This window comes from Moschus berezovskii, chromosome 5 (assembly GCF_049115385.1).
Source record: "Moschus berezovskii isolate FMDL1 chromosome 5, NW_MosBer_1.0, whole genome shotgun sequence".
NCBI classification, from domain to species: Eukaryota; Metazoa; Chordata; class Mammalia; order Artiodactyla; family Moschidae; genus Moschus; species Moschus berezovskii.
This window is the reverse complement of record NC_142464.1, coordinates 27,239,587-27,263,688: the sequence shown is the minus strand read 5'-3', so window position 1 is coordinate 27,263,688 and position 24,102 is coordinate 27,239,587. Positions and strand designations below refer to the sequence as shown.

At 40.4% G+C, this 24,102-nt stretch overlaps 1 protein-coding gene and 1 pseudogene across 3 annotated transcripts in view; one reads left to right on the top strand and one right to left on the bottom strand.

The window, feature by feature from the left end:
- LOC148777810 (uncharacterized) overlaps window positions 1–18,725 on the top strand; it is a 109,289-nt pseudogene extending 90,564 nt beyond the window's left edge.
- LOC148777809 (uncharacterized) overlaps window positions 1–24,102 on the bottom strand; it is a 266,942-nt gene that overhangs the window by 168,909 nt on the left and 73,931 nt on the right. The window lies entirely within an intron of this gene.

Sequence of the window (24,102 nt, the reverse complement as noted above, 5' to 3'; positions counted from 1 at the left end):
GACACATGGGGTCGCAGAGTCGGACACGACTGAGTGACTGAACTGAACTGAACTTACATTTCAATATTTTTAAAATCTACCCAGTTTGCATTTTACTTAAAGTACTGCTAACCTTGAAATTAAATTGAAATGTTGGATATTTGGTTACTCTTTGTCTCCTGCAATTTTTAAAATTAAATATTTGCCTAAGTAAAAGTTGCTAAGTATCTTAAAAATATTTGCCGCATATGCTGAAAAACCTCCAGTTACTACGTGAACACTCTTTGAGGTGCTGGATAAAAATTTCACTTATTCTATTTGTTAAGGATTTGGGGATTTTTTTGTGTGTTGACAGGGAAAGGAAGGCAGTATTTGAAAGTAAAAACCAAGCAAAATTATATGTATTTCAGAGTATATCACTCCGAACAGACCACACTGAGCAAAGAAGTCACACGGTTAGAGTCACTTTCCTCCTTATTCATGCATTTCCTGATATATAAAAACATCTGTTTAGTTAGTTAGAAAGTATGCACTGGCACAGTCTGAGTCCATTGTGACTTCATGACAGGAAGTGGGGGTTCATATGGGTTGTTGGAGTGTGAGACATTAGGTGGCCCCGCTACTTGTTTTTTTCATTGATTTATTTTTCTGCTGCACCACACAGCTTGTGGGATCTTAGTCCCTTGACCAGGGATCAAACCCAAGCCCTCGGCAGTAGAAGCACAGAGTCCTAACCACTGGATCGCCAGGGAATTCCCAGTTATTATTAAGTATTTTTAATATTACCCAAATTATAAGCTACAGCTGGTAGGTAGTAGTAAGCTTTTTAACCAGAGTACTGTATTATAAACGACCAACCTAGGGAATGCTTTGGCTTGGCCTAGAACACCTGCAGGGAGAAAGGGCAGGAATTACCCCTTGAAAACAGGGAACCAGGACTTGAGGAGGAGGTAAGCCGATTTTCTCTCGGTTGTCCTAGTGTATGCTGGCTGCTCTAGCAAAATACCATAGACTGGGTAACTTGTAAAAACAGAAATTTCTCTCTCATAGTTCTGGAGGCTAAGATGATTAGGCAAGGTACCAGCTCATCCGGTGTCTGCTGAGATGTCTGTCCCACTTCCTAGTTCATAAATGGCCATCTTTTCACTGTGTCCTCACACACTGGGAGCAGCGAGGGAGCTCTGTGGGGTCTGTTTTCTAAAGACAAGAATACCACTCATGAGGGTCCCAGCCTCATGACCTAAGCACCTCCCAAAGGCCTTCCCTCCTAATACCACCATACTGGACATAAGTGTTTGGGGGGACACAAACATTCAGACCATAGCATCTGTGGTAATTTTCTCTGCTTTCTTAGTTTTTTGTTCCTGCCATCTTTTGAGATGTGTAGGCTCTTGCTGCATGTCTTCATCACAGTATGAGAGACTCACAATCTAGACTGGTAATAACAATCACCATGAAATGAATATCTATCATGGGCCGAATACTGTATTATCATTTTCCCATAAGTCTATGCAACCCATAATCCTCACAATAACTCTGTTATTAATCCCATTTTACATGCAAGGAATCTAAGATTCAGAGAGGGCAAATTATTGACGGGTTGACATGTAGTATTAGGTAGCAGAGCTTCAAACTCAAGACTGTCTGCTTCCAAAGTCAACATTTATTCTACTATGTTGTATATCACTCCTTCTAGTAAACTTAACAGACTGTCAAGCCTTCCCTGAGAGTGTGTTTCCTCCATTCATGCCACTTTTTGCTTTAATAAAACAAGCTGCCCTTCCCTGCCATTATCCTAGTTATTTTAATATGGCTATGCTTGCTAATGGGCTTCCCAGGTGGCAATAGTAGTGAAGAACTCACCTGCTAAGGCAGGATATGTAAGACATGAGTTTGAACCCTGGGTTGGAAAGATCTCCTGGAGGAGGGCATGCCTACCCACTCCAGTATTCCTTCCTGGAGAATCCCCAGGGACAGAGGAGCCTGGCAGGCTGCGGTTCATAGAGTTGCAGAGTGGAACACAGCTGCAGTGCCTTAGCACAAACGCACGTTTGCTAATAACAATGATAGCAACACCACCACCCATGCATGACTAATCCAGGTGTGTGTGCTTGCCAAAACAAAAAGATGTGTTTTTGTTTCTTACTAGAGAGATGGCTCTGGAATTGAGGACAACAGACTGGAAGAGCCCACGTACAGTTGGAATGGGACATTGAGAAGAAGAAAATGGGGACGATTTCAAAAGTTATTAGTACTAGGAAGACAACATTTCTCACGTAATCCAAGAGTTAGTTTGCTTAAAGTGATAATATAGATTTCTTAGCACATCAGACAAGAGAAACTGTAGTTTGAGGGCAAGAAGTGATGTACAGAGTTTTAGATACCTATGGAAGTCAGCAAAGATTCTTGTCTCTGGATTCTACATCTATTCTATTTTTCAGATTAATTTATAGCTAATACAGTAATATAAGTTTTGCTATACTCAAGGGTTATTTTTCCAATTTGAGAAATTTTTCTTCCTTTTAAAGGAAAATAATTGTAAAGACTTTTTTCATACTACTTAAATATAAACTTCTTATGCTTAAAAATAAAATTAATAGCAAAATTAATCTATTCATTAGATAGTTAAACTATGAATATAAACAAATTGAGTTATCAAACTAATTTAATATCATAGATAATGCCATTTTACTTAAACCAATATGTTGGCATTAAAAATAATAGATAATATACCCTCAGGTTTGGTTCTATGTTTTAACTATTTATGTATGTTGAATTCAATAATACTAATGTAGATAAATGCCTTTTCAACTTAAACATGAAGCATATAATGAAATTAATCACTTCAAGGTTTTGCTTCTTTTTTTTGCTACTTCAAGATTACCAGAACTTACATTTAATCAAAGCCACAATGATCTACTTTCACATGCCAGTGTAAATAACTTTATAAAAATGGTTGCAGAACTTCCCAATTTACAATGAGGTTAAGTTGAAATCATTGTAAGTTAAAAATATCATAAACCAAAAGTGCATTAAGTATGTCGGACCTACAGAACATCATAGCTTAGCCTGTGTTATGCTTAGTTACTCAGCATGCCCAGCTCTTTGCAACCCCACAAACTTATCTTGCCAGGCTCTGCTGTCCAGAGAGATTCTCCAGGCAAGAACACTGGAATGGGTTGCCATGCCCTCCTCCAGGGATCTTCCCAATCCAGGGATCGAACCCAGGTCTTCCTCAGGGCAGGCAGATTCCTTACTGTCTGAACCACCAGAGAAGCCCAAGAATACTGGATTGGGTAGCCTATCCCTTCTCCAGGAAATCTTCCTGACCCAGGAGTTAAACAGGGTCTCCTGCATTGCAGGCATATTCTTTACCAGCTGAGCTACCAGGGAAGCCCCATAGCTTAGCCTAACCTACCTTAAATGTGCAGAAACATTTTAGCCTACAACTAAGCAAAATCATCTAATACAAAGCCTATTTTATAATAGAGTGTTGAATATCCCATGGAATTTATTGAATACTATACTGAAAATGAAAAACACAATGGTTTCCAGGGGACAGAATGATTATACGTGTATTGGTTATTAAATCTCCTGATGCCATGGCTGACTGAAAGCTGTGGCTGGCTGTCCTGCCCAGCACCATGAGAAAGGAACTTACTGAATATCACAAGCATAGGAAAAGATCAAAATTCAAAATCTGAAGTACAATTTCTATTGAATGTTTATCACCTTCACACCACCATAAAGTCAAAAAATCCTAAAATGAACCATTATAAGTTGGGGACAGTCTGCAGTTTAACTGAAGATAAAATTAGTATCATGGTACATGAATAAAGTTTAATTTGCTAATAGAGATAAAAAATACCAGTGGTTTGAATTTCTTTGGATTTTTTAATATTTCCATCATTAAAGTAGTCTAGAAATAGGCAGCTCATGACTAATCCAGGGAAGCCATGATGTCAACCAAAATCCAGGCTCCTGTATTTCTGCTCCTAAATCACACCTTCCATTTTTCAGATCACCCCACTGTCCATGGAGCCCACGCTGGAATTCCAATCATTATATCCACACTGAAGGCAAAAAGGAGAGCAAATGGAAAGGGACAAAAAAGATTCCTTCCCATTGAGTCAGTCCCCTTTAAACAGTTTTCCCATAATTTTAACACTTCTGTTTGATTTGCCTAAACTTAATCATATGGCTACGTGCTTCCCTCAGTGGCTCAGGTAGTAAAGAATCTACCTGCAATCCAGGAGCCCTGGGTTGAGAAGATCCCCTGGAGAAGGAAATGGCAACCCACTCCAGTATTCTAGCCTGGAGAATTCCATGGACACAAGAGCCTGGCTAGCTAGTCCATGGGGTCACAGAGTCAGACATGACAAGCAACTTAGCATGCACACAACCATATAGCCATACTTAGTAGCAAACGAAGAAGAGCAATGCACATTTGCTTGTTTTGGGTTTGCAGGCCTGGGTATGTTATTAAGATGAAAGAGGAACACAGATACTGGAGTGGCAACTATCTACCTTTGTAGCATGTTTTATTTTTAAAGTCCACATTTATAAAATCTAATGCAGTTCTTAACATACTCGAGTTGAACTATTTCAAATCCTGAAAGATGATGCTTTGAAAGTGCTGCACTCAATATGCCAGCAAATATGGAAAACTCAGCAGTGGCTACAGGACTGGAAAAGGTCAGTTTTCATTCCAATCCCAAAGAAAGGCAATGCCAAAGACTGCTCAAACTACCGCACAATTGCATTCATCTCACATGCTAGTAAAGTAATGCTTAAAATTCTCCAAGCCAGGCTTCAGCAATATGTGAACCATGAACTTCCAGATGTTCAAGCTGGATTTAGAAAACGCAAAGGAACCAGAGATCAAATTGCCAACATCCGCTGGATCATGGAAAAAGCAAGAGAGTTCCAGAAAAACATCGATTTCTGCTTCATTGACTATGCCAAAGCCTTTGACTGTGTGGATCACAATAAACTGTGGAACATTCTGAAAGAGATGGGAATACCAGACCACCTGACCTGCCTCTTGAGAAACCTATATGCAGGTCAGGAAGTAAGAGAAGTGGACATGGAACAACAGACTGGTTCCAAATAGGAAAGGAGTATATTGTCACCCTGCTTATTTAACTTATATGCAGAGTACATCATGAGAAATGCTGGGCTGGAGGAAGCACAAGCTGGAAACAAGATTGCTGGGAGAAATATCAATAACCTCAGATATGCAGATGACACCACCCTTATGGAAGAAAGTGAAGAAGAACTAAAGAGCCTCTTGATAAAAGTGAAAGAGGAGAGTGAAAAAGTTGGCATAAAGCTCAACATTCAGAAAACTAAGATCACGGCATCCAGTCCCATCACTTCATGGCAGATAGACAGGGAAATAGTGGCTGACTTTATTTTTCTGGGCTCCAAAATCACTGCAGATGGTGAGTGCAGCCATGAAATTAAGACTCTTAGTCCTTGGAAGGAAAGTTACGACCAACCTAGACAGCATATTAAAAACAGACATTACCTTGCCAACAAAGGTCCATCTAGTCAAGGCTATGGTTTTTCCAGTGGTCATGTATGGATGTGAGAGTTGGATTATAAAGAAAGCTGATAGCTGAAGAATTGATGTTTTTGCACTGTGGTGTTGGAGAAGACTCTTGAGAGTCCCTTGGACTGCAAGGAGATCCAACCAGTCCATCCTAAAGGAGACCAGTCCTGGGTGTTCATTGGAAGGACTGATGTTGAAGCTGAAACTCCAATACTTTGGCCACTTGATGCAAAGAGTTGAGTCATTGGAAAAGACCCTGATGCTGGGAAAGATTGAGGGCAGAAGGAGAAGGGGACGACAGAGGATGAGATGGTTGGGTGGCATCACCGACTCGATGGACAGGGGTTTCGGTGGACTCTGGGAGTTGGTGATGGACAGGGAGGCCTGGCGTGCTGCGGTTCATGGGGTCGCAGAGAGTCGGACACGACTGAGTGTCTGACCTGAACATAATCAGGAGCACTTACATACACTGCCAATTATTGCTATTTGGTACACACAAAGATGACATTCTCTGGGTATCTGTGAAGTAATAGTAAAAAATATATTGGTCTCTGTTGTCTGTTCATGACACAGAGCCCCTAAAACTCTTTAATCCCCTGGGCTATAGGAATGTCTTTTGTTGTAATGAGCCTACTCTTGGTGGGCTCCTGGATAGCTTCAGGATTGAGATGGGTCACCAGAAAGCTTGGAACTTTCCACCTTATCCTCATCCTTCAGGAATGGGAAAGGGACTAGAGATTGAGTTAATAATTGATCAGGCATATGTGATGAAGCCTCCGTAAAAGTCCCCAAAGCATGGAGTTTGCTGAGCACATGCACAGGCCTGGCTGGCACACACGTGGACAGAAGCTCCGGTACTCCCCACTCTTTCAGACCTCACCCTCTGTATCTCCATCTGCCTGCTTATCTGTAACCTGGATAAAATCAGCTAGTGAATGTAAATAAGTGCTTCCAGGAGTTCTGTGAGCCATTCTAGCAAAACAAAAAGCCCAAGGAGCAGGTTTATAGTCATTATAGCAAATTTATAGTCTTTTGGTCAGAAAAACACAGGAAAGCCTGAGGCTTGTAATTGGTGTCTGAAGTAGAAGCAATCTTATGGAACTGAGCCCTTCACTTGTGGGGGTCTGATGCTAACTACAGGTAGAGATTCAAGGTGCTGAATCAAATTGTCTGTCACCCAGCCAGTGTCATAGAATTACATGGTGTGGAAAAAAAATCACTACTGGTGTCAGAACTGCTCTGTGTATGTCAGTAAAGGAGATACCAGCAGTGTATATTGCATGTCTATTCACAGTGTGAAAATGGTAATACCTCTACGGTACAGGTGCTTTGGGTTCTGGTTACTGAAACTCTTACACCCCAAGTGGTGAGCTGGTTCTACCAGCATTTTTCTTTTCTAAAACACTAGCAAAATCTCTGTTCATACAACACAATGACAGTTTCTAATTTCTAATATAGCCTCCAGCAACCTAAGGGATCAAAATTTTCTGTCTTTTATAGAGGAAGCATCTGAGGTTTAGAGATTAGACAACATGCCTGAGGTCATGCAACTAAAGCCAGGCTGGCCCCCTCTGTAGGTGCTGTGCCTCTCAGGTCTCCTCCTGATGATTCAGACATCCGTGCAAAGCTCTCTTGGCACAGAGTCCCTTTCTCAGACCTAGGGATCTATTTAACACCCTGCACGGTCCTGCAGTTTTAGTGACTTAAAAGAATGAATGTTTTTTCTGGCACTTCAATTTCAAGGCATCTCAAAGTACCAGGTAGAGTGAGTGCTTCTTTACCAAGTACAGTGATGAAAATGTATTGTTTTACATTGTTGACAGTAAATACACAATGAGTTTTAACAATTATTATATTAAAAATGACATCATTATGGTTGTTAAGAACATTAATTCTAGGCATAGCCAATATGGAAAACAGTAGGGAGGTTCCTTCAGTTCAGTTCAGTTCAGTTCAGTCGCTCAGTCGTGTCCGACTCTTTGCGACCCCATGAATCACAGCACGCCAGGCCTCCCTGTCCATCACCAACTCCCGGAGTTCACTCAAACTCATGTCCATCAAGTCGGTGATCCCATCCAGCCATCTCATTCTCTGTCGTCCCTGTCTCCTCCCACCCCCAATCCCTCCCAGCATCAGAGCCTTTTCCAGTGAGTCAACTCGTCGCATGGGGTGGCCAAAGTATTGGAGTTTCAGATTTAGCATCAGTCCTTCCAATGAACACCCAGGATTGATCTCCTTTAGAATGGACTGGTTGGACCTCCTTGGAATCCAAGGGACTCTCAAGAGTCTTCTCCAGCACCATAGTTCAAAAGCATCAATTCTTTGACGATCAGCTTTCTTCACAGTCAACTCTCACAGCCAGGGAGGTTCCTTAAAAAGCTTAAAATAGAACTACCATATGATCCAGCAATCCAATTCCTAGGCATATATGTAGAAAAAAGCATAATTCAAAAATATACGTGCACTCCAAGGTTCATAGCAGCACTAGTTCACAATAGCCATAACACAGAAGCAACCTAAAAGTCTATCCACAGAGGAATTGATAAAAAAAAAAAAAGATGTGGTACATATACAATGGAATATCACTCAGCCATAAAAAAGAACAAAATGATCCCCCTTGCAGCAACATGGAGGGACCTAGAGATTGTCATACTGAATGAAGTCAGACACAGGACTGTATGTCTGTATGATAATTGCTTATGTACTGTATGATAATTGCTTATGTACTCAATCACTGTATGATAATTGCTTATGTACTCAATCACTCCGTTGTGTCTGACTGTTTGTGACCCCATGGACTGTCATCTTCCAGGATGCTCTGTCCATGGAATTTTCCAGGCAAGAACACTGGAGTGGGTTGCCATTTCCTACTCCAGATATTGCTTATACGTGGAATCTAAAAAGAAGGTACAAACAAACTTCTTTACAAAACAGTAGTAGAGTCACAGACATGGAAAACAAATTTATGGTTATCAGGGGATAAGGGGGAGGGTAAATTGGGAGACTGGGATTGACATATACACACTTCTGCTGCTGCTAAGTCGCTTCAGTCGTGTCTGACTCTGTGCGACCCCATAGACGGCAGCCCACCAGGCTTCCCCCATCCCTGGGACTCTCCAGGCAAGAACACTACTATATATAAAATAGATAACAAAAAGAACCTACTGTATAGCATAGGGAACTCTACTCAATACTCTGTAATGAGCTGTACAGGAAAAGAATCTAAAAAATAGATATTAATAATATATGTCTATGTATAACTGATTCACTTTGCTGTATACCTGAAACTAACACAACAGTGTAAATTGACTATACTTCAATAAAAAATTTTAAAAACTATCCCACAAGGCAAATATTTCCTTCTAGACTTTTCTTGTGATAGTTTAAGTAGTCTTCATCATACTGTACTATTTCCTGCTGCTTGTTCAACATATGACATAAGCATTTTCTTGTCATTAAAATTCTATAATTTTTTTTTTAAAAAAAGAACAGTAATTCTAGATCTGCAGTACTAGCTTTTGAATCATAGTTCCAAACTTACTGGCAGTGTGGTCACCACTGGGTGAACCAACCTGTGCCCCAGTTTTCTCATCTGTAAAATGTCGATAGTAATAGTAAGGTTGTGAGAAAATAAACGGGTTAATATGTAGCACTTGAAATAGTTCCTAACACATAGCAATACTATAGCATTTGCTATCATTATTAGTAGTAGTTACATTATTATTACAGTCATCCTATAGAGGCTGCAGAAGGGAACAATTTTCCACAAATGGGAATACTCTAATGTGAGAGTCATGAAGAATATAAGTGACTTAGAGAATCACAAAAAATGAAAATGAACTTAAGAATCATATAGACCCTCTTCAAACAAGGTCTCAGATCCATAAGTTATTTTGGATAGAGATTTGTCCTTAGCTGGCAACAGAGTAAAGTAAATCGTTTTTTTTCTGTTTGTTTGTTTAATTCAAATATGCTACAGCTTAGCAAAATAATTGATTTTTTTAAAAAAATTCAAACTACCAGATTCACATCAGAAATAATGACAACTGGTTATAAGAGGGAAAAAGGGAATAAATCTTCAGTTTGGGTGGGGGTGGGAAGAAGCACCCACACATTTGGGAAAGGCAGGAACTACTATGTAAAGCAACACCAGCAAGAAAAATAAACAAGGGACTGAACTACACATCAGAGATAGGTCTGACCTTGTGTGTTAGTTGCTCAGTCATGTCCAACTCTGCATCCCCATGGAACGTAGTCTGCCAGGCTCCTCTGTCCATGCTATACTCCAGGCAAGAATACTTGAGGGGGTTACCATTCCCTTCTTCAGGGGATCTTCCTGACCCAGGGATCAAACCCAGGTCTCCTGCCTTGCTCTTTACCATCTGGGCCACCAGGAACAGGTCTGACCATAGTTAGCCTTAAACTGGATTTTCCTGAGTATTTTCATACTTCTAACTGACCTGTTATCCCTCCTGCATTTAGATCTCACATACCTCTCGATTCACTTGAAATTTCTTTTTTCAATTTGATATGTACCGTGGTTACACATATCATGGTTATAGTATTCCGTAAAGGAATAATTAACAAATGAGTTTAGAATGCACCACCTCCTCTTCAAGACAGACACTGAAGGATGGCTCCAGTCTTCACTGTATAAAACAGAGTACAATATTCATCAAAAATAATAACTAAAAGAAAAAATATATTTCTGAGCGGTATTATAAAACGTCTACTTTCCTCTATTCTCACACAGATGAACTCAGTTATAAGGCTTCTGAGGAGTGACCCTCAGAGTTCACCTCCTTCCCTTCCCCAAACAAAAAAGTGAAATAAAGAATATCTTCAAAACGAAAGGCAAAAAAAATTGCAGGGAAAATAAAAGCAGTTATGCATGAGCCACAGTCTGATTCATTTGATAAAATTTTAAGATTCAGCATGTAGAAATGACCGACACCTGTCAAACTTGCTTTAACACTCACTCTTTACACCAACTATTTCCCATTAAGTTCATAGTTAAGTTCAGTCGCTCAGTCCTGTCAATTATATTATGTTGCTTTGTTCCTACCTTTTTATTTCCTTTTTTGCTTAGAAAGAGGAAAAAGGTAGGAACAAAGAAACATAATATAATTGCTGAGGGTCCCAAACCCTTGTGCTGTCTAAGCCTGCACAAGGGCCTCTGCATCCCTCTCTCCCTGAGAAGCCCCAACAGCCTCTGGATCTTGGCCCACATGTGGACACCCCACCTGGTGTGATAAATGCAACTATCCAAACTCATAGCCTCACAGCCCCTTTCTTGTTTCTGTCTGCCCATTTTCTAGCATAGTAGCACCCCCACTAGAGGGCAGGAAAGGGCACAGAGAACCAAGAGAACTCTTAACTGAGTTCATAAAGTTTTGACAGTGAAGAATTAAATTCTTTTTCCCCCAGTGTCTGTGGTCCTAATTAACATACATAATGGAGAATGGATCTCACTTGAGTTTCAGAATCATTGAATGGAATTCAAACTTCTAATTCTGTGACTGAGTCAAGATTTTCCCAGCAGTTATTTTATTTGGCAAATTCATTCTTCTCCTGGAATAATAATACCTTTATAATAATACCTTTGAGCAGTCTCTCCTTTGCATGTACATGAGACAACTCATATTGTGTGACAAAATGCTGATTGAATTTACTATAACTCCCATATACTCGAAGAAAAGGCAGACAGTAAAGAAATCAGGATTTCATATATTTTCATAAACAAGTCCTAAGATTTAAAAGAGTGAACAAAGTTTTGCTGCAAATAATATGCTTACCTCAGCTCAGCATAGTGTGGAGCCTACTGCACCCAGGTATGACAGGAATAAAACCAAAAAATAGCTAAAATTTCATATTTCAGAATTGACTCCAAGTCAATCTAAGTTTGAAATATTTGTGCAGCTTTGCTAGGGGGAAAACAAATGGTGTCCTTAATTCAGGGGTTGCATTTTTTTTAACCTATACTATGTGAACTCTTGGAGAACATAGATTGGCTACCCTTTCTTTATAAAATGCAACTGCTATTTCTATTCTGGGGAGTTCTCATGAGTTAACAGCCATACTGTCACATATGGTTGCGTTTCCACCTAGTACTGTTGAGGGTTAAGTTCCTATTGATTTCTGTGACTAGGGCTTAGAGTTTTGTGTTGTCTTTTTTTTTTTAGGTCAAATGTGTTTTATCTGAGGGGTCAAAGTGTGACAGTGCAGCTGCAGTCTGGGCATTCCCAGCAGGAGGAAAGTAACCACACACTGTCTACAGAGCCATGCATGAGGAAAAACTACAATTAGCTTTTGCTGCTTTTCTGCAGAATCTGTATTTGCATTTTAAATTACATTTTAGTGTACTCATTTTCATCTTTCCTTTGGCTTTTAAAGCTGGAACAGAGTCTCCTGACAAAAACACTGCCTGAGATTGGCATTTATTAGGGAGGGGGGGAAACACATCCACATGATATTTTTTTTTCTAAAATATTCCTCTGAGATTAGTTATTTCAGAAAGTCATGTTGACAGGCAGATGGAGAGAAAGATGCAAGATGGTTTCAGAGATTCTAGGAATCTCAAAGCCTGGATTTCCATTTCAACATTTCAATTCCTTGCTAGTCAGTGAGTTTCTCTAGCTCACTATATTAAAATGTGTGCTAGAGTAATATATATTAAACCTGCTCTCCTGATACATGCTGACAATTACATAGCTTATCACGCCAATAAGTTTATTGAAATCAAACCAGATCAAACTTGTCTCTTAAATCCCTGTAGAGATGCTCTTTCCACAAATTTATAAAGCTGTGTTCTCCCTCCCCTTCAGTTCCAGTTCAGTCGCTCAGTCGTGTCCGACTCTCCGCGACCCCATGAATCACAGCACGCCAGGCCTCCCTGTCCATCACCAACTCCCGGAGTTCACTCAAACTCATGTCCATCGAGTCAGTGATGCCATCCAGCCATCTCATTCTCTGTCGTCCCCTTCTCTTCCCACCCCCAATCCCTCCCAGCATCAGACTCTCTTCCAGTGAATCAACTCGTCGCATGAGGTGGCCAAAGTATTGGAGTTTCAGCTTTAGTATCAGTCCTTCCAATGAACACCCAGGATTGATCTCCTCTAGAATGGACTGGTTGGATCTCCTTGCAGTCCAAGGGACTCTCAAGATTCTTTTCCAGCACCACAGTTCAAAAGCATCAATTCTTTGCAATTAGCAACAACCTTCTTTCCAGGTAAGCATGCATGCATGTGTGCTCAGCTGCTAAGTCACGTCTCACTCTCTGCAATTCCATGGACTATAACCCACAGGCTCTTCTGTCCATTGGATTTCCAAGGCAAGAATACTGGAAATGGGTTGCCATTCCCTTTACCAGGGATCTTCCTAACCCAAGGATCAAACCCAAGTTTCCTGCTTTTGCAAGTGAATTCATTACCACTGAGTCACCTGGGAAGCCCCTCCTAAGATCACTGGGTATTAAATGTACAACAAAACAAATTTACACAAATTGGATTGTGGGCTTATTGTCACTTCTTTGAGGGGGGCCAGTGCCTCTGCATTAAATGATTAACACATTTGACATTCTCATAGAGTCTTTGGTCAATGTCTTTATGAATGGGTAAGCCAAAAAGAATACCTTATTTTTCATTTTATTCCTAAAGGAGAAATGCAGAAAAATAGAAAACTGAGCCAGCTGCCTAGATGGGGATAGAAAAATATCACAACTGAATTGTCAGCTTTCTAAAAAAGATAATAATGAGGAAATAAGCAGCTATGATTGACTTAAGCATACTTAAAGGTACTGATATTGTGGGATATTTCTAATTCTCTACAATTTTAGAAAATTCTAATTTCCTATTATCTTATTGCTTTATGTCTAAGTGCCTCCTAGTCTGTATTTTTCTAGCACTCATTGGTTTTTTGCAATACAATAATAGCGAAAACTTTTAGGTTTGAAGCACTTTGACACACATTCATGAAGAAAAAAAAAAACCCTGAGTATAAAAGGCATTAGGGACAAATTTGTGAAAAACACAGATAAAACCCCTGGCCCCAGAAGTTTACATTCTAGTTAGCAAAAGAATCAGTAAGTAGGAAATAAATAAATGAACAAAAGCATTTCAGATAGTTATCAGTGTTATGACAAATAAAACACAGTGATAAACTAGAGTGACATGGAGAAGGTAAAGCAAATATAAACTGAAAGATCTGGAAGACCTAACAGGAACTGTGACACTTGAGCCCCACGACAAGGAGAAGATAACAATGAGAAAACCTGGGGTCAGAGTTGGAGCAGAAGGTATAGCAAGGGCTAAGGTGCTGATGTAGAAACAAGCTTGACATATCAGAGAAGCTAATGTAGTTGCTAGATGGTAAGCAAGAGAAAAAATGAAAGGGGATGAACTTAGAGGCAGGGTCCACATTGTTAGGTCATTAGAAACTACTGGGCTATCAATTCTTGTGAAATCACCCCTAAAACATAGTGAATGAAAACAAAGATTATATTTGGCTCACAATTTGGAGACTAGAAATATGGGAAAGTTTCTTCCAGACAGTTTATCTCTGATCCACATGGTACTAGCTGGGGCAGCTGAAACTAGAGAACCCATTCCCAATGGATTTCTTCATTCAATGTCTGGTGCCTCAGCGCTCCCTGGCCTCTCTCTACATGGCACCTCACATCTGAGGCCTCTCCAAGAGGCTTGTTATTCTCCCAAGTGGCATCATGGCTGTCTCGTGGTCGGCAGTCTCTTTACATGAAGACAGGCTTCTTCCAGAGCAAGCCTGGACCCAGACTTCAAGATTCCTGATGACTCTCCTGAAGTCACAGAACATTACTTCTACCAATTTCTGTCACACAAAGTTCTAAGGCCAACCCAGATTCAGAGGGAGCAGAGTCAAAGAATCTCTGCCATCTGGAGTCTGCTACAGAGTCCGTGGGTAGTTTTCTGCATTTTATTCTGAATACAACGGGAGGCCACCGGAGGCTTTAAATATGGAAATAGCACGATTTTGTTTTTGTTTTTAAAAGATCATTTGGCTGCAAGAGAATACATTGAATGAGGACAAGACAGAAAGCAGGGAGATAAGTTAGCCACTGCCGTGGCTGTCTGGATGGCAGCAGTGGCACAGGAAAAGAGTGGGAATTAATGGAGGCCATCATAACAGACTTGCACTTGGATAGGTCTGGGAGAGAAGAACCAAGAGGAAAAGGGTAAAACTGCTCACATGTCACATGTAATTGCCCTAATAGCTGTCTGAGGTAGCTGTGTGGTAGGCCTTGTTTTCCCCAACCTTTTGTCAGGTGAGAACAACGGAATTCATAGAGAAAAGAAAGAAAGGTAAAGAAAGAGGAGGGAAGGAAGGGAGGAGAGGACAGAAGGAAACTCTTTCCTAAAACAATTAATTAGACAATAAGAGAATGGTTCTAGAGTTAGTTCTGATACCCAGTCAAACATCTTCCCATTATACAATGTGGTTAACTGTCAGTCATTGGTATAACAAGTTTTAAATTATTTATTCTTATTTTGAAGTGAAAAGTGAAAGTGTTAGTCTCTCAGTCATGTCCAATTCTTTGCAACCCCTTAGACTGTAGCCCACCAGGCTCCTCTGTCCATGGAATTTTCCAGGCAAGCAAAAGTTTTGGTCTTAACAGTTACAGAATTTAGACAATGGGATGACCAATATTTGAGAGGTTTGACATTTAGATTGAATTGATTTTACATCTGTTAAACATCACCTACTACATATACACTTTTTAAGTTGAATTGGGAATCAAAGTGAATAGAGAAAAAGCATGATCTAGTAGAAAGGCCCTAAAGGTTCTACTCCTTATTTGTGCCTTCAACACTAAACACCTGTGCAAATGTTTCTTAAAGTATATGCTTCAATTTCCTCATCAAAGCATTATTATTTTCAATAGTCATGTTATGGACAGGTAATATGGAAAATGTTGGGAAAAAAGTTTGTGTACTTCAAAGAAATTAGTGTAGGATTATTATAAATTCTTCCCCAAACAACATTAAATTCAAATTGTAATACTCTAAAATTACTACATTTTAAAATACCTAATACACTGTGACTCTTTGTAAGTAGAGTCCTTTTACTGGCACTTCTCTAAGCCATGCTAATCAGAGTGCAGCACTTAGAACTGTGCCAAACCAGTCATCAGGTATGAAAACACATAACGTGGTTATGAAAATAAGCATTCTGTGAGAATCTTGATCACTAAGTCTGTCTGGGACCTTTATTACAACAGGATAGCTATTAGTCAAATGTTGATAACCATAGATAATAATTTTAATCTTCCATGCCTTTGCTTTATATTAAATTGTTTGCCAAAGTCAGCACCTCCCATTTCGTGAGAGCCTGGGGTGTTGTGCACACAAACGCTTCTGTACATGTACACACACACACACCATAACAAAGCCCAAGATAAGTTTCTTTCACTTTTGGCAACATTCCTTTACTGACATGTGAATACTGATTGGACTTGTTTCTGTAAAGTTCTATCTGAATAATTACTTTGTAATGTGGTCTGAATTTTATATTCCTCAACAGAAGTAAGTCAGAAACATTAAAACTGCCTGGATATTTTTTTTAACTGTTTCCAGTTGGACCAAAAAATTGTGCAGTATATAGATGAGGATGGAAGCAGCTCTAAATACGGAAAAGCCAGACCATTTCTCTCCTACTTGTTTTGGGAAACTTATCCGATTTGGAAATGCTTAGGTATCCGCAGGTTTGGAGACCTCTGCCGAATGTCTAAATACATTTTCTGAATATTCAAAGATTTAATGAATGTTTCTGATAAATTGCAGCCAAAAGACCTTTGGATTTCAGTGCGAGCAGAATTCAGTTAGATATTCCACTAGTGTCATCCTTCTTAAAATTCAAATTAAATAACCAATGTTCCAAAGCATAAAATTCCAAATTCATCTTCCTTCCCTTCAAAAGCATCTTTCTTCTTCAGATGTCACTAATTCTGCTAAAGACATGAGCATTCTCATTCCCCTCTATGTTTGAAGACTCAGTTCTTCCACTAGAACTGTCCATCCACATATGGACAATTCCATCGTTTTTCCAACCTTCCTGGACCTATGATTGCGCCTTTCACACTCCCTAAATCACCTTACAGGGCTTCCCTGGTGGCTCAGTTGGTAAAGAATCCACCTGCAATGCAGGAGACATGGGTTCTCAGTCTCTGGGTAGTGAAGAAGAGAATGGCAACCCACTCCACTATTCTTGCCTGGAAAATTCCATGAACAAAGGAGCCTGGTGGGCCATGGTCCTTGAGTCACAAAAGAGTCAGACATGACTTAACACCTAAACTACAACAACAAAAATCACCTGACAAAGTCTCTTTGCATATTACAGTTCTGAAGGCAAATTTGGTTGTTACATTTTGATGAATGTTCTTTCCAAGTTTACTTATTGACTACCAAATACAGTTCAGAGTCGGTCTTGGTCTCCAGGTCAGGACCACGTCTCAGGTGTGTGGGGTGCTGGGCAAATAGGTTTCTTTGCAGAGCCCCTATCTATATAAATGATTTTTATTAAAAATGCCCTAAGAATCTATACACCCACGTGAGGTATAGTGATTTATGGATAAAAATTTAAAATCATAAATAGAGAAGATGGTTTACATATTTATTTATTAACCATTCTGCGGAGGTAAAGATTCTTCAGGGTCCATCTGTTCTAGTTCAGAATTTGGGAACCATCCTGTCATTATCTTCTGGTGGGGGCACAAACTTCTCATAAGCCTGTTAATCCAAACAGGATTAAGTCTCCATTTCTTATTTTTACTCCTCACATTCCAGAAATTGCTGCCAGCTCCTGACCTAATCTGAGTTCAAAAATAATTATGCTTTTTGTATTTTTTCCCACTGAGAGAAAAAAAGCAACATCGCTGTTAAGACAAGGCCAAGGCTCTTGGGCCTTGTTTGTATTGATACAATATAGATCATTTCACCTCTAAATCACCTACAGAATGCTGGCTACACCACAAGCAATGCTTCCTCAGTCTCTGAGCTGCCCATGAATACTGGTTTCCAGTGGCTGTCTCAAAGGTGGTTACTGGGCTCCATGAAGATGGTCACAATGCAACCCTTACCAAGAGTTTGCAAGAAAATGTGAACGGCAATTCATTTTCTGGTCACATTAAATTTACTGTTTGGAATTTGATCACATCAGTGTAGAATGACAAATCTTTCATCCATTTCTAAAATTCTTGGTTATTTCCAGCATGTGTTCTTTTCAACGCTGATGGCATCTCTGCTGCCTGTCCACCACCATGAAGGAAAACAGGAGAGGGGCTTGTGAGCAAAGTGAAAAAAACATCCCTTTTATGTAAGGAAAGTGCATCCTTGGCCTAGTGTGGCTGTGACCAGCCTCAGAGAGTGTGATGTCAGCTCATTAATTGGAGACAAGTAAGGATGTGATTCAGAAAGTCTTAACAGCCTTGACTGACATTCACATTCTTAGAAACAGAACTTCAGAGCTTCATCCTGCAATTAGGACAAACTAATCCCCAAAGAAAATATCTTGCTGAATACCTGTAGATTATCTAAATAAATGAAATTTAAAGGATAGGATGGAATTTGGTCTTTCATTCTTAGCTTCATAATTCATCAAAAAATTATTTAGCCTGCTGTTATTTTTCCAAAGAGATGAGTCTACAAATACAGTAGTGACAAATTATAGTGAAATTCCTTTACCCATCTCTTTGAAGTAGATATACACAGACTTCTATAGTTGTCTATTACCCACGACTACTTAGACGTCCACTTAAATGAAAACCAAAACAGTCATCTAGTTTCACCTTCCAGATTGAGAGACTCATTAGCAATTGGGGAGGCAGCTGCTCATGTTCTCTGTCAAGCTGACCCATTTAACAATCTAAAATCTATTAGGATAATCTTATCTTCCAGGATTACATGTGGCATAGTATGGTTATGGAAGGTGTCTGGAAAGATGTCAGATGGAGCCTGCATTTAAAGGAAGCTGATTGTTTTCCCTTGGTCCTTAACACCCACTCTGAACTATGTGAGGAGGAATACTGTATATTTAAACGCATCTGTTGTACAACTGCTGAGTTCAGAGCACTCTCTCGCAAGGGGTGGGTAATCACACAGATGGTGTGCTTCATGACCAGAACCACTTGCTGTTAGATGCCACATTCACAGAGAACATGTAAATACTTGGCACCAATCTGGGAGTTTTCAGAGGTGTTATATTCATTTAGAGAGTTACAGCTTTGGTGGTGACAGCTTCTCATTTTGGGCTAGCAGGATTAATTCCTCCCTTTTTACTCGACAGTCCAAAAATTGCCATAATTTCCTGATCTAACTTGAGTTGGAAAAGAGTCGTGTATTCTTATTTTCCTTTTCTCTCCCCTTATTTAAAGAGTAGTGCTGTGCCAATAAAAATGTGATGCACAGGGGCCAGATGAAGGGCAAACACTGGCCTGGTGTGTCACAGTGAAGCTTTCAGGTCTAGATTTGTGTCCCTTCCCACATTTCAGTAAATACCACTAGCACTCAATGGTATTGTTTATTTCCCCTTACTCCAAACTTATTATAAAGAGCACCAGGTTTTTCAATGTATATTTTCTACAAACATTCACTTGCCCATCCACCTATCCATGAGACACATTATTGATTGAGGGCTTGCTGAGTGTAAAATATAATTGTTCCCTAGGTTATTCTCCTGAGATCTAGGTCTCGTTTTCAAAGTAAGAAAGTTCGGGAGGGGACACAGACAAGAAGGGCTAGAAAAAGACAAGGGGTAAGGGCTCTGCAAGGAGGGGAGGAAGGTAAAAAGGAGCACGGTCAGAGCATTGGTCAGAACAGACTGTCAGTCAGGGTAAGGTGTGACAAGATAGAGGGCATGCTCAGGACATTCTGCGCAGAAAGCATGTACCTGAGCATGCAATTCATGTGGCCACGGCCCTTACTGCAGATCTAAGAATGGCTGCTGAAAAGAGTAACATAGAGCTGGGCACCAGGGGAACTGCACTGACACAGTAGCTCCCCTAAAGGAGTCCACCATCCAGACGAGAATACACACCAACAAACATCAAAAACTGTCAACACGAAAATAACTGGTAAATAAATGAGTGACTGTAAGACTCCAACTTCAAAGACATACTTTATACTTGCAGCATCATACTAAAAACTCCATTAAAACAGATGTCTAGAAAGACAATGCTTTTAAAACAAACAAAAAAACAATAATATGTGGAAGAAAACTCATAAGAGGTAAGCTTAGAAAACCAAAGGGAAAGCAAAGAGAAAAATAGTGGAAGCCAGGAAAGAAGCTTGCGTTAGAAACAAAATTTTGGTTCTTTCCAAGAGTCATTTAAATTTTTTTCTGATTATATATTTTCTATAGAAAAGTTAAAAATAAAGCAAAAAAAAAAAAACAATACGGCTAATCACTGCAGATGGTGACTGCAACCATGAAATTAAAAGATGCTTGATCCTTGAAAGAAAAGCTATGACCAACCTAGACAGAATATTAAAAAACAGAGATATTACTTTGCTGACAAAGGTCCATCTAGTCAAAGCTATAGTTTTTCCGGTAGGCATGTATGCATGTGAGAGTTGGACTCGAAAGAAAGCTGAGTGCTGAAGAATTGATGCTTTTAAACTGTGGTATTGAAGATGGGCTCGATAAAGGTCAGAAATGGTATGGACCTAACAGAAGCAGAAGATATTAAGAAGAGGTGGCAAGAATACACAGAAGAACTGTACAAAAAAGATCTTCACGAGCAAGATAGTCACGATAACATGATCACTGACCTAGAGCCAGACATCTTGGAATGTGAGGTCAAGTGGGCCTTAGAAAGCATCACTACGAACAAAGCTAGTGGTGGTGATGGAATTCCAGTTGAGCTATTTCAAATCTTGAAAGATGATGCTGTTAAAGTGCTGCACTCAATATGCCAGCAAATTTGGAAAAGTCAGCAGTGGCCACAGGACTGGAAAAGGTCAGTCTTCATTCCAATCCCAAAGAAAGGCAATGACAAAGAATGCTCAAACTACCACACAATTGCACTCATCTCACACGCTAGTAAAGTCATGCTCAAAATTCTCCAAGCCAGGCTTCAGCAATATGTGAACCGTGAACTCCCAGATACTCAAGCAGGTTTTAGGAAAGGCAGAGGCACCAGAGATCAAATTGCCAACATCCGCTGGATCATGGAGAAAGCAAGAGAGTTTCAGAAAAACATCTATTTCTGCTTCATTGACTATGCCAAAGCCTTTGACTGTGTCGATCACAATAAACTGTGGAAAATTCTGAAAGAGATGGGCATACCAGACCACCTGACCTGCCTCTTGAGAAACCTGTATGCAGGTCAGGAAGAAACAGTCAGAACTGTACATGGAACAACCGACTGGTTCCAAATAGGAAAAGGAGTGCGTCAAGGCTGTATATTGTCACCTTGCTTATTTAACTTATATGCAGAGTACATCATGAGGAACACTGGGTTGGAAGAAGCACAAGCTGGAATCAAGATTGCTGGGAGAAATATCAATAATCTCAGATATGCAGATGACACTACCCTTATGGCAGAAAGTGAAGAGGAACTCAAAAGCCTCTTGATGAAAGTGAAAGAGGAGAGTGAAAAGGTTGGCTTGAAGCTCAACATTCAGAAAACAAAGATCATGGCATCTGGTCCCATCACTTCATGGGGAATAGATGGGGAAACAGTGGAAACAGTGTCACTTTATTTTTGGGGGCTCCAAAATCACTGCAGATGCTGATTGCAGCCATGAAATTAAAAGACGCTTACTCCTTGGAAGGAAAGTTATGACCAACCTTGATAGTATATTAAAAAGCAGAGACATTACTTTGCCAACCAAGGTCCGTCTAGTCAAGGCTATGGTTTTTCCCGTGGTCATGTATGGATGTGAGAGTTTGACTGTGAAGAAAGCTGATCGCTGAAGAATTGATGCTTTTGAACTGTGGTGTTGGAGAAGACTCTTGAGAGTCCCTTGTACCACAAGGAGATCCAACCAGTCCATTCTAAGGGAGATCGATCCTGGGTGTTCATTGGAAGGACTGATGCTAAAGCTGAAACTCCAATACTTTGGCCACCTCATGCGTCGAGTTGACTCACTGGAAAAGACTCTGATGCTGCAAAAGGTTGGGGGCGGGAGGAGAAGGGGACGACCGAGAATGAGATGGCTGGATGGCATCACCGACTCTGTGGACATGAGTTTGAGTGAACTCCGGGAGTTGGTGATGGATAGGGAGGCCTGGCGTGCTGTGATTCATGGGGTCGCGGAGAGTCGGACACGACTGAGCGACTGAACTGAACTGATTGAAAAAGATTCTTGAGAGTCCATTGGACTGCAAGGAGATCAAACCAGTCAATCTTAGAGAAAATCAGTCCTGAATATTCACTGGAAGGACTGATGCTGAAGCTGAAACTCCAATACTTTGGCCACCTGATGCAAAGAACTAACTCACTGGAAAAGACCCTGATGCTTGAAAACATTGAAGGCAGAAGGAGAAGGGGATGACAGAAGATGAGATGGTTAGATGGCATAATCAACTCAATGGATGTGAGTTTGAGCAAGCTCTGGGAGTTGGTGATGGACAGGGAAGCCTGGTGTGCTACAGTTCATGGGGTTGCAAAGTCGGACATGACTGAGCAACTGAACTGAAACTGAATTCTGACATCTAGTGAGAAACAATTACCCATGCACAAGAACTATGATCCCCTTGTCCACATCTTAAGACCTTTATGCCTTTAAATAAAAATGAGTGGCTATGCTTCAGTAACATATTTTCTTTCCCAATTAGCATATTGTAGAGAAGGAGATTATCAAGAAAATGAAATGTATTGAAAAGTATTAGAAGTAATTCTTATCTGATTTAATACAACTTTCTGAAATATCCAAGGAAACGGGGAACTTCTAGAAGTAATTCATTCCTTGTTACTTCTCATAAAAAATTTTGAGACATATTTTTTATTCAATTAACAGTTACTTAAAGCAACAAAGTTGGACTTAGTGACTGAACAACAACAACAAAGCAATAAAAACCTCTAGTGAACTCTTGAGGAGGCGGGGGGTCAGCAGCCCAGCACATGCGCAGTAGCCCAGGGGCATTATCAGAGGTCCTGGCTCTTTTTCTCTGGCCCCCACACCTGGCATCAACATGTTGATCTGCTCCTTCCAAGCCCCAGAATGACTGTCACAACTCCTTCTGGTGTTCCCATGTGTGCGTGCTAAGCCACTCAGTCATGTCTGACTCTGCGACCCTGTGAACTGTAGCCTGCCAGGCTCCTCTGTCCAGGAGAGTCTCCAGGCAAGAATACTGGAGTGGGTCACCATGCCCTACTCCAGGGGATCTTCCAACCCAGGAATCAAACTCATGTCTCTTTGTCTCATGTATTGGCAGGTGGGTTCTTTACCATTAGTACCATCCGGGAAGCCCGGTGTTCCTATGATGAGAGGAAAACGTAAGGGATGTGCAGCACTAGCTTTGTCTGTCTCTTGGATGAGAAAAGCAAAAGGTTTTTGAAAAGTCCTTCCCCACTTCACTCAACAGGAATCCCCTGCATTCATTGATCAGAACTGGGCCAAATGTCTGGGAAATTAAAGAATACTATTATCAAGTTTGAATTGAATCAAAGATGAGTCAATGCTTAGAGCTGAACCTGAGGTGATGCCAAACAAATACAAGGTTCTATTAGCAAAGAAGGAAGGAGCAAAGGAAATCACCCAACCAACTTGCCAGCTATCCGTCATAATAAGAACCATGGAACTGATTCATGAAACCCATCTAACAATTTCCCAGGCGTCCATCAAATAGGAAAGGTCATGCTCCACCTCTTGCCCAACTAAAGCACACACTAGTATCTCTGCTCCCTGATACTTCACTTTATGGTCCTCACAGGCAGGAACAGGCAGCAACACTCAGCCCTGCTTCTAGCCACACTATTTACTGCTGTGTATGGTTCTCTTTGCTGTTGTACAGCTACTAAGTCGTGTCTGAATCTTTGTGACCCCAAGAAATGTAGCCCACTAGGCTTCTCTGTCCACAGGATTTCTCAGGCAAGAATACTGGAGTAGGTTGCCATTTCCTTCTCCAGGGGATCTTCCCGACCCAGGGATCTAATTCACATCTCCTGCACTTCAGGCTGATTCTTTATCCCTGAACCAAAGGGAAACACTATACAATTCTATTAGGGCTTCTTTTATCCTTCAGAGCAGGCAGCCCACGAGCCAAATTTTGCCTACTGTGCATTTTTGTCAAGTTTCAATAGAACATAGACATGCTTGTTTATTTATACATTGTCTGTAGCTGCTTTCACATTTGTGGGACAGAGACCATATGTCCTTTATTGCCAAAAATAATTTTACTGTTTGACCCTTTAAAAAGAAAAGTTTGTCAACCCCTGGTCCACACATCTGTAAACTTCTCACAATGGCAAAATTATACCCTGCATTTCTCTTATAGCTGCATGAGCACAACCCTGGAGAGATAGGAAGTCTCCAAGAAATACCTTCTGACTGATGGAAATGAAAATCAAAGGATTGATAGCTAAGAAATTCTGG